Source organism: Lissotriton helveticus, chromosome 8 (genome assembly GCF_964261635.1).
Source record: "Lissotriton helveticus chromosome 8, aLisHel1.1, whole genome shotgun sequence".
In the NCBI taxonomy this organism is placed as follows: domain Eukaryota; kingdom Metazoa; phylum Chordata; class Amphibia; order Caudata; family Salamandridae; genus Lissotriton; species Lissotriton helveticus.
In genome coordinates, this window is record NC_136069.1 from 164,547,343 (window position 1) to 164,565,288 (window position 17,946).

Below are 17,946 nucleotides of genomic sequence, written 5' to 3' on the forward strand. Positions count from 1 at the left end.
TGTCATATTAACTTAATGGGTCAAACTAATTTCCATGCATGTCATATTTATTTCAAGATGGGTCATGTTCATTTCAACATCTATCATATTCATGTCTATGAGTGCAATATACATTTCAGCATGTGTCAAAGCCTTTTGAATATGTGCTATGTCAGGTTGAATATGTTAAAAATTACCATAAGCATAAGTCATTTTAATTTCACTGTGGTTCAATATCAAGTCATTGTCGCTGAATTCATTTTAATACTTGCCATATTAACTTCAGCTTGTGCCATTCGTTTCAATTGATGTCCTTCTACTGCTCGCGTTTTGTCATATTATTTTCAGTGCTTCTCTTAATAATTTAGGTGAGGTTCACATTAAGTTGGATGTGAGGAATATTCCTTACATATTGTGTGTCTTATTCAATACAGTATATGTGTTATTCATAGTATTTCTCTATCGAGCTGTGTTAGATTTTTCCTGGTGTATTTTATGTTGCTTTTTGTATGTGGTCTGAATTCCCTACGGTGCCATATTTAGAGAGCCATGATTTTAACTTCAACGGCTTCTCATTTTATTTTGCTTACAGGTAGTATCATGGTTTCCATCTTTAGCATTATGAGTCAGACCCTGCCATTAGTGTGTTACCATTGCTATTCTCAATATCAGTCAGTGTATCACACTTTTTCATTTTTGTCTGTGAAGTATTTAAAAATAAAATAAAATAATGTAAATAAAATTAGCAACTTCAAAACGTTTGCATTTGGTTTGCCTTGATGTTTTCTTCTTTCTTGAAGCTTTTCTGTGCAGTTCTACAGTGGCATTATCTAGTTTGAAATGTACAATTCATATCCTGAATACAGCTGGTTGATACTCTGTTCAGTTGCACTCAGTGGACATGCCAAAGATAATGGCTGCCTTGCAAAGTGAGAAAGCAAGTAGGGGGTGAAAGTAGTAAACCGTATAATGATGCCATTACCGCCTGATTAGGCCTCTTTGACATTGCCTTCCTCATTAAAATCCTGTCTTCAATTTTTCGAACATGACCAAACTCTTACTAATTCTCAAAAAAATGCCCCAGGCACAAAAATACATTTTTTGGAAATACTCAGAAGTAAAGAACAAATGGTAGACAACAAATTACCTTGTTTAAATATTTTGAAGCATGCACTCACTCTTGAGACAGGATTTTCTGCAACATGTTAGTCACTTTGGGATTTCATCAGCAATCCTGCTAACTATGCAATTCGTTTCCGATCTGAACATGCACATGGAGATGAATATTCAAAGGACGATACAACTCGTTAATATAGATTTTGTTCTGCAAACAACACAGAAAAGTGGCTTTTCTCCCAACTTGTATCCGATGATAAGTTGCAACACTGTGTTGACAAGATGCAGCGTTTTCGACTGATACAAGTGTCGGATTCATCTAATTAGCAAAAGCTCATCATAAAACGTTCCCAAATTATCCTGATGGGTTTCTGTAACATCAGCAGACTATGCTGTGCAATAAATATGGCGTGTGGGATCCTGACAGATGTCTTCGCTTGCTTGAAACTGCATGTGTCAGTAAATGTATGAACAATTCACTTACATTTGCATTATGACAGGGACACTTAAATGACACAACGTTTGAAGAAATGGCAGATTATCTTCGACACGCCAATGCAACCACTGCGTTGCTTAATTTGTGAATGTCGAGGGGGTGGAACTTTGACCCAAAGAAGGCACAAAAGGGGTTAAAGAAGAGCCAGAAAGATAGGAAACAGCGACGAAGGCAGGAAGCAGGAATGATACAGTCTGCAAGAGTGAGAAAAAAAGACTGAGGGGCAGATGTACAAGCCCCTTGCACTGGTAGTACGTCACTTTTTGTGAAGCACTGGCAGCTCATTTCTCTGCCCCATATTTACAAGGCCAGGAAAAGCCACCCCACGTAACTTTTCCTGTCCTTGTAAATACGGACCCTTTACACGCAGCACGTTGCATGAACGGGCCATTCCATGGGTGTTACTGAGGGTGTTCCCACACAACCACCATGAAACCAGACACATTTCCAGATTTACGAGGAACTGTAAACCTGGAAAAGCGTCAGTATACTACGCGTAGGCGAGGCGCAAAGAGGAGATGCATGCTACATTCTACAGCACGCATTGAAAGAGGAAGAGGAAGATGCCTGAAGGGATTGTTTTCATGCATGAAGGTGCCCCTTCCTGCACAAAAACAATCTCCCCATGACGCAGGCATCCTTGCACCAGGGTGCAAGGGTGCCCGCACCGGCGCATGGCAGCGGTCTGTGCGTCAGTGCAGGGGAGAGCACAGGAATGCAACATATCATTATAAATATGTTGCATTCCTGTGCTCTGAAAGTGCTACAGTGTGGCGCAGCCAAAGGGCTTGCGGTGCCATGTGTCTGCACCTTCTTGCAAAACTGCCCCTGAAAGTGTAGGGTGATGGCAGAAAAAGACATGAAGTGGAATCAAGACTAAGAACCCTTGGTATTCGACAGCAATGGCATGTGACTGCTGTAGTGGTAGGTTCAGTAAAAAACAAATGTAGCAATGTAGAAAGTGACTCCAAGGATGTTCCACTTTCCGCAAAAGGTAAAAAGCCAACTGGCATAAAAATCTCTCCTTAGAAAGACTGAAAATATGATAAATGTTGAAATTTCACTACTCAAAATCAGAGCTGAATGAAATAAAGTTTCGCTGAGTTAAATAATTAAAATGAATGGAGTATATGTACCAATACTTTGTGCTGCTGCATAACTAAAAAGTGATACAAAAACCAAAATGTTTAAGGGATAACATTACACAACAAACAACATCCACAATTCAATCAAAACAAAAACTGTACACATTTGGTACAAATTTGATCAAAGAAAGAAGGGTACCCACACAAATAATTCTAAAACAGTTTTTTTTTTTTTTTTTCTTTGTGAAAAAAATAAACAATACACTACGGAATCAAATATATAAACAAACAAACAATTGGTGCTCAAAAGGCTATTCTAAAGAAAGATGTACAGAGAATTAACAGTGAAAACATAAAACACACAATGGCAGAGGAATAATAATTAAAATATTTGTCTGTATTATGACAAGAACATGATGCAATATATGTTTCCTCTTTATTTTCCAAAGGGAAATGTCAACGGCGTTTCGACCTCAGTAATTTATTGGGTCATCATCAGGACACATAAATATTGAGACCAAACACAGAAATTAATCCGAAAACAATAATAATGAGAAATATGTGTGTACCATGGAATTTGTATACAAAGAGAAGACCCAAACCAAAGGCCGGGCCAATATAAATTAGTACTGGCCACAAAAGCAAGGAGTGATAGTAGTACATCATGCATGCTCGAATTACCAGGGAAAAAAGGAAAGAACCACCACCAATTCAGTCTCAGCAATTGAAAAAAAACAGTGGTGCCTGCTAAAAATATTTGAACAACCACAAACTAATCATAAAGTGTATCCCTAACATTAAATAAATTGCAATGCGTGCCAACACAGATCAAAAATTATTTTTACTCACTTGTAGCATATGCTAAATGCTAAAATAAATCCAAGCATTGATTTATTTTTTCCGCAAGATCAGATAAATAATGAAAATTGCGATAAAATTATTTTTGCAAAACAAATTAAAGAACGTATCAACCTCTAAAAGAAATAACAAATTCGAAATAATTCAGTGCTGATCCATGAACTGAAAACTCACCAGGAAACCATATCAGCACGTGAGTATTAAATATTACTAGTTCAAAAAGTGATCGTCAGTCCATCTTAATCTCAGGTCAACTCACAATTTAAACTCCTACAACATGCAAGACATATGAACCAATTATTGCTGAAGAAAAATAAACAAAAAGTTACAGCGCATGCAGCGATTTCTCCGGGCCTTGCCGGGGAAATCCATTCACCTCAAACTACTGCACCGTATAGTGTCCGAACTTGAAGGGACATGCAGGGCCACCATAACGGATGGGCATGCTTGGCAGTTGCCTCAGGGTCCCCACGAGCATAGGGGCTCCATGCAGACCTGAATTTAACACAAATTTTCCATTAAATATTTTCATTACTGTGAGTGGTTGTGTAGGCTGGGTCCAGTGCACTGCTTCACCCGGGGGCATATAATGCTGTTTAGACACCTCTGGAGGAATGTCGAAGTCAAGACTGCATCTGAATCACTATTGGAACTGAGAACAGACTACACGTCAGTGTGAAGTTCAGTCGTGTATCAACGAGCAAAAGAGCCCAAGTTGAAAAAACTAAAAATAAATGTTGAAGTAGAGCTAATCATTGACAAATATTTGCAATGTAAAATTCACAAAAACGCGGTGTAAAGAAGATCAAGAATTGCGACATGCGATGAGTTGCGCATGCGCAGGCTAAAGCCACTTAGCCTGCTGAAGCAATATTGTAGAAAATGTACAAGTCGTATGTTTCAAGGCAAACATTGCAAGCTCAATACCATTATCTTCACATGGGCTTCTTGTAGCACATGTGTTGCTCATGCACAAAGGGGATACTGCTTATTCACCTGGAACGGTAAAGTGCATATCTTTGCTTGCAACAATTTTAGTCAAGTTCACCACAATATTCTAGTGTTAAAATGACAATATTGATAAGAATAATAAGTCCATCAGGGGTCTCCAAACAGTAGCTCGTGAACTACTGTAGTTCTCAAGCTACCTCTGAGTAGCTCACCTGTTGGCAGCCCAGCTTATTAAATTAGAAAGCTTTTGCTAGTTGAATTAATATACATATAACAAAATTGAGATTATACACAGTAATAATATTCGTAGCTCTCGATGTGTTTCATTGAACATAAGTAGTTCTCAGTACAGAAAAGTTTGGAGAACCCCGCTCCAAATGTATATCTGTGCGGGAAGGCACGCGGTCCATACAACGATTCAGTAGTCAATGTTGGATAAAGTTGTATATATCGCTCATACACAAGAAATTCACTATAACATTAACTACTCATTTGCCAACCAAATCCAGGTCATTATAGTAAAGAACTGAATAGAAATGCATGTAGTGCATTGTCATCTACTCAACAACTGTTAATAATGATGCAAATCTCATGCGTAATAGGGCCTAAATGGTCAGGCCGCGATGAGATACGTGGATGAGTTGCACCCAAGATAAAGGTTAAGTTCAATGGTATGTGAATATATGTAATGCGTTTATTATCATGTTGCTGTAGAAACTGTGTCCAGCATGTTCATATAGGTCCAAGCCAATGGGTGAGTCAAGAAAAACATTACCAGTGATCGTATCACTGATAGTTACATTCATATATTGGCACTGTTACATCTACCTCATTATTATTAATTAGGTAGAACGATTGAGACTTCCTAGGAATCGCTATGTGAAACTCTTTGAGTTTTATACATTGTAAATTGTGATTACCTAATTGCGATCTCAGAAATTCCCCATTAGGTATTTGCACTTTACAATTTTGATACATGTAGACCAAAGAGTCTTAGGGTATGATTTAGATGTTGGCGTTCCAACCGCCGGCCCACTGCCACAGAGGTCTCTGAAACAGTCGAGCTGATGGCGTTCTGCCTGCACTATCTAGATACATACATGATAGACAGAAGATCGCTGCGGAGGTGGTCTTCTGTGCTGGCGAACTGCCCGTCATTGACATCCACAACGTGGAGTCACGCTGAGCAGTTCTGTAATGCTCCTGTTGGCCTGGCCGTGTCCTGTTGGTGGAGCACTGACAGGGGGTGACCCTGGAGGTGGGGAGACATTTAAGTGACTTTTTTCACGTAAATCACATATATGTTGTGTAGGTGTACAGATGTGTCTTTGGGTTATGTGTTGTGTGCATTATGTGTACATTCTGCCCTGCTCCCCAACAACATACTCACAACATGCAATGTATACCCGCACACACCAACAACACTTACCTTCCAGTCTGTCAAAAAGGGGTGCTGTTCCATCACGGTCAAGGTGCAGCAGGACTGGGTGACCTGGATGAAGGAGAAGAGGAGGGACTGTAGCCTGAACCCCCAAAAAAGATGAGTATTCACCCCTTTTCCTCCCTTTCCGCCGACTAGAAGTAGGAGGGATTGCTGTTGGAATTCCTTTCAAAAGAAGCCAGAACCAAATACTGATGGGGGTAATCCTGGCTGGAGTCCTGACGTACCCTTCTACAACCCATCCTGCTGAAGGAGCGGTGACAACAAAGTCCTGGCAGAGTCGGCAGCAGCGCGTTCTCTTCTCGCTCATTGCGATGCAGCATCTAAATCTGTTGGGCAAACTGCCAGGTAGACGGCCAGACCACCAAAACAGCCCTCTACATTGTGGTCGGGCCAACATCTAAATCAGGCCCAGATTCTGGGCAGCAAATTCCACATAGAAACCCTTGCCCAAAAAATGGTGGACCAAAATTAAACCAGTGTGAGCTGTAATAAATACAGAAAATATAATAAACTTACAGTCAATAAGAATTTGTCTTTCATTCAAAGAAACATTATTTGGACCATTATTCCTTCATATAAGTAGATATAGGCACCATGTGCAAAAATGTTTTATGGTCAAAGAGACTGTGATTTAAAAACAAAAGTTGCGGGGTTGTGCAAAGTATATTTTGAGTCACAAATGTTATTGCAACTCACCTTGTAAACTTTTCAAAGATATAGAAATCACAAAGAAATGTATACCTCCAATAGTTTGCATGCAATATAATGCATGACAGTTATATTTTATTCACTACATTATCATACATTGCATTGAATTGAATTGGGACTCACACACAAAATCTCTCTTTCACTCATTTTATCGGGGGTAGGGATCCTGAAAATTCTGCTGAATACCATATTTAAGACATCTATCACAGCACAAAAATAATCTCAGGTTGTGTTGTGAATACTGTGAAAAAGTTACATATGTAAAGTGAGATTAGTACATCAGTACCCTATATTGGAGAAGGATACGGTTCAACACATATTTAAACATCAGAAAATGGAGTGATGAAAGGGAAGAAGCCAGCGAAAATGAATATAAATGAGTAATGTGCTGTGCTCATGAACAAAGCTGTTTGAATCATATACTAAAAGATCACCAAGAGCTCCTCTACTACCGAGTACATGTTCTCAGAGGGGATCAATAGTCTTAGACACATTTTTACCTGTGATGTACTTTAGGAAGTCTAATTTGTAGAGAAAACATAGACATGGGTGTATGCACTCAGTTCTGAATAAGTTGCCTGTCCACATTAGGGATGTACCATCATTAACTATCTGTTTAACGTTGACACTGCTGATTTAAATTATGATTGAGAGATTTTCTTCTGCTGTGCTACTCACTTTTTGATTGTATCAGGCTTGTGTAGCCCTTTGGATAAACGCCCTGTAATATATTAAATAAGTACATGCGTACAAGGCTTTATGTGGTAACCACTGAGGTGCTTGCTCCAATTACTACAGAAAGATAGTCCCCAAACACACCCTCACTGTGCTCTCTAATAATATCTCTAAAAGATTTTAAATATGCATGATGTGTGCATGTCTCTGCAGTGCTCACAGACCTACTAAAGCAAGCTGCAAGAAAGTTGGAGCATAAGAATATTGGAGAGGGAAGACATAAGATGGCTGTAGGTGTAACAGATTCACGCCCCTCCTCCCTCATTCTTCCCCCACTTCTTAAAACTCTTTTTAGTGGGTTGGGAGTAGATAGTGCAAGAGAGGGTGGAAAAGACGAGCCAGCTAGTATATTTTTTCACAGCCAGGTCCAAGGGCTTTTATATCTATACCATTTGCAGCATTTGTAAACATAAGATTAAATAAGCTAAAGGTTTTCTTATAATAGCCACAGAACATTCACCATAAGAAATTGGCTTAATTGCAATCTGTATACTCCAATGTCCTTGTCATGTAAATGATGCTATCAACACAAAAATAACTTTAAGGGGCCTAATAGGATGGTGGGCTGACTTACGTCCACCTGCCACTCTAGCGGTGGGGGACCGGCCGCCAGTGGTGCCGCGGTCCCGCACCCTCAATTAGGATGCCACCGCCACGGGGACGGTGGCATCCCCCATCCACATCATTGTGGCGGGCGGTGCACATAGTACTGCCCACCACAATGCTGTGGCTGCACACTGTGCATTTGCATGTACAACGTGGCAGGCACCGTGTGGTGCCTCCCATGTTGTGCAAGCAAATGCAGGGGGTACCATAGGTACCACCCATGTGCCCCCTCCACCTCTTCAACATCCTGGGGGCCCTCAACGGGCCCCCAACTGCGAAATCCACTTGCCTTCATTGCCGACACGGAAAGGCTGAATCCCGCATGCATACTGATATGGATGGTGGTGTCTAGCAGACACACCATCATATTCAACCCTTTTCCGCCCGGTCGACTCATCGACCGGGCGGAAAAGCGGCGGACGGTCTTTCTGTCCGCCGTGGTACCCCTGCCATAATATGGCAGGGGGAAATGGGAGGCGGGTGGGAGTTAATGTCAGAAGGATTGTCACTGCCATGCGGGCGGTGGCAATCCGCCCGACATCGTAATAGACCCCTATGTGAGGAGAATACTAGGACTGTTAAGCGCAGACTCAAAGCACATATTCTGGCAACACTATCTTGGAAAACAGTAATAACCAAGCAGTACTTTTTTTCTATCAATCTTTTTGAATGTTCCACATGAAAGGCAATGTGGGTGGATCCAAAAGCTTAAAGCAGTAGCGAGAAGATTTAACCAAGATTCTGATCTGTATCCTTTGGCAATGTACCTTCCGAACTTGGAAGCAATAGAATTTGTACAGAAGAAATGGCATGTAAATTTATTGTTCAGCATTTCTTCCCAAGAGAAGTACAATCAACTAGACAACAAACAAGAGTATTAAAGAGATCAAAAGCTTGTATCACTATGAGGGTAAAGTGTAAGTGCTGGTGGGTTGTACCCAGAGCAGGGAAAACGAATGAAGTCCTAAGATGACAGCAGCACCTCCCGCCAAGTTAAAATGGCATACTGTGCACCCACACCTCCTCCCAACACAAGGGGGGCCTGCAACGGGCCCCCAAACCCAATCTCCATTAGCCTTTCAAAGGAGGTTTACCCACCATGGAAAGGCTGGCTGGAGACACCATCATGATCTGGCGAACGGTGCCTGCTAGGTACCGCCACCATTTAATTGATGCAGACCGCTCTGTCAGGCAATCACAACGATTGCCTGTGGTGGTTCCGTCACGGATCGTCTTTGCGTCTGCCGTGGTCCGAGCACGATTCCCGCCGGGGGAATATCGCGGTCCGATTGCGGAAGGACCGCCACCGCATGGCTGGCGGTGACGGACCTTCCACAGTCCTAATCTACCCCCCAGTTTCTATTCTCATCTGAATTGTGAAGGTTCTAATATACTTGTTTGGCTCTATATACTGCTCTACGTACTTCATATATTTATATATGTGTGTGTGGGTGTGTGTGTGTGTGGATAGATAGCTAGATAAACAGACAGACACAGGGAGGCAGATAGATAGATAGATAGATAGGTAGATAGATAGATAGATAGATAGATAGATAGATAGATAGATAGATAGATAGATAGATAAATAGATAGATAGATAGATAGATAGATAGATAGATAGATAGATAGATAGATAGATAGATAGATAGATAGATAGATAGATAGATAGATAGATAGATAGATAGATAGATAGATAGATAGAAAGATGATAGATAGATAGATAGATAGATAGATAGATAGATAGATAGATAGATAGATAGATAGATAGATAGATAGATAGATAGATAGATGGATATTATATAAATGAACCCATGTTTGCCCCTCTTACAAATGCCTGTTTGGAAATGGGGAGTGTTTTGGGAATATTTCCTAAGGAGCTTTACCTTTTGATTGGGCACCATAAGAGGTTGAACCTTCTGTTACCTCTGGAGCCGTTTTTAGAGAGAGCAACATAATAAATATATATTTTTCACACCATCCTCACATACTACTTGAAGTTGTGGTAGTCTGGTATCATTGAAAGCATCTGGATAGTCACGGTGCATGTCTTACTACTCTGCACAACCAAGAGTATCATCTGATGTGAACTTTTAAAAAGTACCAATGGACACTCATACGTGCAAGGATCTTTGCTACTTATTTTTTTTTTATGTATTATAAGTTTCACAACATGCTAAACATCACCTAAAATATTACAGAGCACTGAAACATACAGGCAAACAGACCAACAACAGTGCTCAGCCAGATGCATATTGTGAAGCAATAGTCAGCATTCTTTGTGTGTTACAACGTGGACCATACATTTACTTGAAAGGCTATATGACAGGGTTTTCAGGAGTTTCTTGAATTGAAGGTTGCCAGTTCCTGTTCAGGCATGCTGGATAAGTCTTTTTCATCATTTTGAACCCTAGACCTCCAAGGATCTCTGACCTTTCTGTTTCCTATATGGACGTTGCTTGATCAGTGGACTGATGGGAGCATGGATTTCTGACTGGAGTGCAGTAGCATGCCAGATTTTGGTGGAATCCAGGACCTTTGCCCCACAATGCTCCTCACTATGCTTTGTGCATAATGCATATAGTGTTACCTTGAAGCTGAAATCAACTGGGAGCCAATGCAGAGCTTACACAGTGAGTTAATAATGTGCACCCATTTTCTAACATGCAGGCCTTTTCAGGTTTACTGAGTTTGCACTCTTCACACGCTTGTGATGACAACTTTTGAGATCAAGTGTAGAATGTTGCAATAGTGAATTTGGTTCTTTCATAATCAGTGCACTGACTTATTGTGATGTTACATTAAGCGCCTAGCTGCGGATCCACATGTTGTGGTGCGATTCTGGACTGGTGCATGACCAATGCTTGAATCAGAATAAAAGAGGGTGCACTTGTCACACCATACTTCCCACTGTAGGATGACACACAATTGGGCTTCATTAAGCATTTTCCAACAGTTCTTTACAGGTTTTCTCCTAGACACTTACAGGGCTATTCATAACAGTAACTTACATGTGCAATGTACTCTTACGCTTTTGAGTTACTGTACTACTTTTGGCTATTCACAAAATACGAGTGTCAAGTTACTCAGAAATTTCGACTTACACATCTTCACCCTCTTAAAAAAGAGATGGAGCCAACTTTACGAGTCTAAGTTAGTACTGCCAAGGAAGAAAAAGTAGTAAGTCCAGCACCACACATGGCCAACCACTGGTACTGCAACACACTCCCATGGAAAATAATAATCTATACTTATATAATAAAGAGAGAGCTTAAACCTTTGAGGCGGGTAATCTCAGGAACCACAGCACCAATCACAATACCCAATACAGCGTTGGAAAGGGCAGTTGCAGCAGAAGGACATAGGCTATGCAGACGCCCACCATATACATTTAAAAGGTAAAAGAACCGTGCCAGCAAAGTAGTCCCTTGTGGGCGTGTCTGCGTTGTGCTGTGGGCGCATGCTGGGCGCATGACAACCGCTGGGGGCGTGTGGTACGTTCTGACCTTCATGCCATGTCTCATATCGTGTGCTGTGGGCATGTGCTGGGGGCGTGGGCGTGTGCGGGGCGCGGGATTATGGGAAAAAAAAGCAAGCGTTGTGACCAATATTTCATTGTTTTTTCTTCCCAGGTTCTGTACATTCCAGCTCCGGGTGTCCACCCTGCTCCCTTTAAATACCCCTGAACCCCATAATCATAACCCACCCTTACTCCTTAAAATACCCCAACACCCTTAAACACTAACCCATCTTAACCCTATAAATATACCCTGTACCCGAAAACCCAAAGCTATCCCTAAACCCTAAAAATACCCCTGTACCCCAAAACCCAAACCTAGCCCTGAACCCTTAAAATACCCCTGTACTCCAAAACTCAAACCTACCCCTGAACCATAAACATAACCCTGTACCCCAAAACCCAAACCTACCCCTGAACCCTAAAAATACCCCTATACCCCAAAACCCAAACCTAGCCCTGAACCCTAAAAATACCCCTGTACCCCAAAACCCATATCTATCCCTAAACCCTAAAACTACCCCTGTACCCCATAACCCAAAACTATATCTGAACCCTTAAAATACCCAAACACCCCAAAACATATACCTCAGTACCCCAAAACATATACCCCTATACCCATACTTACCTTATCCAAACATTAAAAAAAAAAGTGCTTTTTCCATTCATGCATTTACAACGAATTTCATTGTAAATGTATGCGTGGTAAAGCATATAAAATGTAATGCCATGCGTTATATTGGCATTGCGGAGTCATGGTACTTTCGTAATGAAAGTATGCGGAGTGATGGTATGCGGAAAGAAAGTTGCGGAATAATGGGTGTTTACCCTTCCCCGGTAAGTACATTGGTGGCACGGTGGCCCACATCTCTAACAACATACTCATATTTTTTCATCACCGATTTGAAAAATGCACAGGTCTCTCTCATTGATGGCCAGCACCGACACACACTTTTAGACACACCGCCCGCCACAAATTCTAAAATTGCGAACTTTAGAGCTGGGGAGCTACGTTCGAATCTCGGCATCCGCTCAACATCCTGTGATTCCAGGCAAATCGCTTTGTCTCCCCGTGCCAACCACAAATGAATGTGTTCTTCTGTAATGTAAATTGTGCTCATGCCATGTTGTCGAGTTTGCGCTATATAATATTGCAAGGAAAAATTAAGTAGGGAAACTCGAGTTCACACACTACTGAACGCGCACTCTTAAGTGCATCAGCAGTGCACTGTGAATCGGAGCGTTTCACAGGCCTGTCACAGATAAGAAATGGTATCAAAACAAAATCCTACAAAACAATATACTACTGGCCGGCAGCAATTCATACCCGGACAACGTCGGGATGGGCTGCTAGTTTATTTATAAAGTTTAATAACATTTTTCCTTATATTTGTGTTAGGAAAAGTTAAAAAGTGTATTTAACTCGACAAAAGTTGTGAACATACTTTTATGTTAAATATTATGTAATTTATTTTCATATGTTTATTATAAATATAGAACAAATAAAAAATGATACACTACTCTTAACTTAATTTTGAATTAAATCTTTAATCAATTTAAAATATTAAATTAAACAAGAATTATGTTTCTAAAGTTTAATTTAAAAAAGTAATTGTTTCCTAAAGTAAAAAAATATTTTTACTATGCATAACTAGTTATCAAAGGTGAGGTATATAATATTTATTAATTAAATAGTAAATATGTTTTATTTTTAATTTTTTTTACAGTTAAATTATATTTATTTATATTATGTGTTTAGCTACATTAAATAATTTAATTTGATGTAACATTACTTCCTGTTCAGTTTTATATTAAGTTCCTACCTCCATAATTTTCTAAGGGACGTTGTTGCAGTAACCGTGGTCGGTTATGCAGGGTGCTCGACCCCAGCTCTGAGCTCACGTATTGGGTCCCTTTTTGGCTGCAGTAACCTTAGAAGTGCAGTTTGGGAATGTTCCTCTATTACCCCATACATACAACTCCCTAAAACTAATTAAAGTCTGATAAGACTGAAATCTTACTCTTCGCAAATAAGACCTATTTCTGGTCCCCCAGTTGGTGGCCACCGGATATGGGCCCATTCCCTTCCCTAGTGGAAAAGGTTAGAAATCTTGGTGTCATTTTTGACAAAAAAAACTCTCCTTTGAAAAATAGGATAAACCAAATAGTCTCCTCGGTTTTCTTTCTTTTGAAGAGTCTGAAGAAAATCTTACCCTAGATTTCCACTAATCTTCAAAAATTGATTATGTCTACATTCGTTCTTTCCAAACTGGACTTTTGCAATGAATTATATATCGGAGTGCAACAAAAAATGTTATCCAAACTTCAAACACTCCAAAATGCTGCAGCCCGTCTCATTTTCAGCCTTCTCAAATTTCACTCGGCATCCACGGCATTGAACCTACTGTATTTGTTGCATATGAAAAAATTAATTGCCTTGAAGGCTTTATGCATTGCCTTCAAGGCACTACATAATATTGGACCGGTGTCCCTCAGTCATAGTTTCCGCTGGTACACACCTCTTAGACCACGAAGCTCCTCAAGCATGAAAAATATCGAGGTGCCCAAATTCAGGCTGGACAGTTGGGGCAGTAAACGCTTTATGACCTGTACCGCTAACTGTGGAATTCCCTTCCCTTTGAATTGGAAAATTCCCTAAACCTTCTACGTTTCAGGAAAGCATTGAAAACGTGGCTCTTTTAATTTAAGCAGGTCATATTACACCTACTCCCAATCAGATCTCCCGTACTCCAGGCAGCGCCTAGAGTCTTTCCGGTACACAAAACTCAATAACATAACATACACCCCTTCTTACTGCTCCCTGAATCCTGCCCATTTAGTAGTAAGCATACCCCTTTTTGCAGGCACCACCCTGGTCCCTCCCACATTTACTACTGAGTAGTGAACTTACATGTGCAAGGATCTCTCCGTAGAAAAGATAGAAGAGGTGGAGGTGGTGATTTGCACTCAGAGGTTTGTGAATATCATCTTGCAATGCTTTAGTTCGACTACTGTCATTCGACTAAATGTGCTACACAATGCAGTTTGTGAATAGGCCCAAATAAATCCAGTGTAAAGTGCAGTGAATCAGGGTAGAACCTGTAGAAAGTGGTGCACAAGCATCCATTTCTGCAACTATTCCTCATTCGAACGGCTAATACTTTAAATGATATTACTAGACCTGGTGATTCCCATACTCTTCAGTATCTGAAGTTCTTGATGTGGTATTACTTAATTGAGATATCCTGAAAGGCTAGTAATGAACCACTTTAGTGTCCAACCCGTAGTGTTCTTCTAGTGTAATAGGACCCTGAATTCGAGTAGTGCTTTCATATCCTTGGCTGCCTTTTACCGTATGAGGTATAAAACTGGAAGACACATGCTTCAAAATCTAAATACCTTATGCATGTACACACAAAACTAAAAGATGTCATGTGATGAGTGAAATTAAAGTGAAGTGTCTGAATTTTCGCTGAGGTAATATGGTTTGGTACTAAATAAGATGTATGCTTTAATGAAAAAACAACTGCAATATCTGAGGAGTTGGCAAAATGCGAAAATTAATCTACATATGAGATAAGCATCCTAACGTCCACTGATGTATCTCATATAAAACATGAGCCATATGCATCGTTTAAAAAGCAATACATTTCAATAAATGCAATTTGGTGTGACATCTTTACCCTACAACGTCTGCTGTTTATTAGCATAATCGATAAATCAGGAGGAAGGTACTAGGGTTATTAGTTGTGGCTTCCTCGGCGAAAGCCTTAGCTCTTGTCTTGTTTCTCAAATGCAGGCTTTTAAAATTCTAGAATAGGAACTACCTTGTCAGTTTTCTAACCCTATATATGGCACCAATAATCACACCAGTCAGAGACCCTTTCAAGACCCTACTTATTTCTGCAGCAGTTATCTAGTCAGTGATTGTAATGAGTGTGTCGGTGAATGTATGAGGCACTCTGAGGGGTAGATTTTCAAACATTTTGCACTGGAGTAGCGTCACAACGCTAGCCAGACAAAATGTTTTAAATTTGTTTTATTGGAAAGTACCCTACAAGTAACGCAAAGCAGCGCAAAGGTTTGCTTTGAGTTACTTAGCGCCAAGGGGGCGTTACATGGGTGCCTTTTGACGCATAACCCTATCTATAAACAATTTTGGACAGGGTTTAGCGCCAAAAGTTAACGCAATCTAAAAGGAGGCGTTGAGAGGAGAAATGTTTTCATTTTTCCTTTTGTTTCCTGCTTTGCATGCATGTTGCACTATGCAGCACACATGCAAAGTGCGAAAAGTTTTGAACTTGCCTAGGCATAGAATTTGGACAGGAAGGATACCCTTCCTGTACAAAACCTGTGCTAGACTGAAATGAGTGCTGGCTCTAGGGAAAGGGAAGAAGAGAGCCACATCTCTGTAGATATCGCACTCTCCTGCTCCATCCCTGTCACACAGTGCAGCCAGAGGCGGCTGGCACTAACGGGGGTTGGCGGAAAGGCTGGGTGGAGGGGCAAAGGAGGTAAATAAAACATTTAAAAACTGACCTCCTGTCCGCGTCCTGCGTCGTCCTTCTCGCGTCTCTCCAGTCCTTCTTGCAGCTGGAACAGGAAGAACAGCGGAAACACCCAGGCTCCCTTGAGCCAATCACAATGCTGCAATGCAGCGTCGTGATTGGTCTGGGCACCGTGGTTTCAGCGCTGGGGTGAGGAGCATGCTATGTACGCATGAATTTTTGGCCGGCCCGAGACGGCCTGCCAAACATTCATGTGCACATAAGGAGTGAAAATCACTCCTCCCCTCCCCTGCTTCTTCAGTAGAGCAGCCAACCCCGCCCTGCCCCGCTTCCCAATACTTCCACGCCCGCAACAAGAACGCAACAAGAAAACAAGCATTTACAATGCAATGGTCTCGGCATCATTAAAGGTAGAGCTATTGGCATTGCTCATGACATTTTTTTTTCTTTAAATCATAAATAAATGGCATTGTCATTTACATTGTCAATACAAACCACTCTGCACTCAACTGCACTCACCTGCACTGCACTCAACTGCACTCACCAGCACTGCACTGCACTGCACTCACCTGCACTCACCTGCACTGCACTCATCTGCACTCACCTGCACTGCACTGCACTCAACTGCACTCACCTGCACTGCACTGCACTCAACTGCACTCACCTGCACTGCACTCACCTGCACTGCACTGCACTCAACTGCACTCACCTGCACTGCACTCACCTGCACTGCACTGCACTCACCTGCACTGCACTCACCTGCACTGCACTGCACTCACCTGCACTGCACTCACCTGCACTACACTCACCTGCACTGCACTGCACTCACCTGCACTGCACTGCACTCACCTGCACTGCACTCACCTGCACTCACCTGCACTGCACTCACCTGCACTGCACTCACCTGCACTGCACTCACCTGCACTGCACTGCACTCACCTGCACTGCACTCACTTGCACTGCACTGCACTCACCTGCACTCACCTGCACTGCACTCACCTGCACTGCACTCACCTGCACTGCACTCACCTGCACTGCACTCACCTGCACTGCACTCACCTGCACTGCACTGCACTGCACTCACCTGCACTGCACTGCACTCACCTGCACTGCACTCACCTGCACTGCACTCACCTGCACTGCACTGCACTGCACTCACCTGCACTGCACTCACCTGCACTGCACTCACCTGCACTGCACTGCACTCACCTGCACTGCACTGCACTCACCTGCACTGCACTCACCTGCACTGCACTCACCTGCACTGCACTGCACTCACCTGCACTGCACTGCACTCACCTGCACTGCACTGCACTCACCTGCACTGCACTCGCCTGCACTGCACTCACCTGCACTCACCTGCACTGCACTCACCTGCACTGCACTGCACTCACCGGCACTGCACTGCACTCACCTGCACTGCACGCACTGCACTCGCCTGCACTGCACTCGCCTGCACTGCACTCACCTGCACTGCACTCACCTGCACTGCACTCACCTGCACTGCACTGCACTCACCTGCACTGCACGCACCTGCACTGCACTGCACTCACCTGCACTGCACTCACCTGCACTGCACTCACCTGCACTTCACTCACCTGCACTGCACTGCACTCACCTGCACTGCACTCACCTGCACTGCACTCACCTGCACTGCACTGCACTGCACTCACCTGCACTGCACTCACCTGCACTGCACTGCACTCACCTGCACTGCACGCACTGCACTCACCTGCACTGCACTCACCTGCACTGCACGCACTGCACTGCACGCACTGCACTCACCTGCACTGCACTGCACTCACCTGCACTGCACTGCACTCACCCGCACTCACCTGCACTCACCTGCACTCCACTGCACTGCACTCACCTGCACTGCATTGCACGCACCTGCACTGCACTGCACTCACCTGCACTGCACTCACCTGCACTGCACTACACTCACC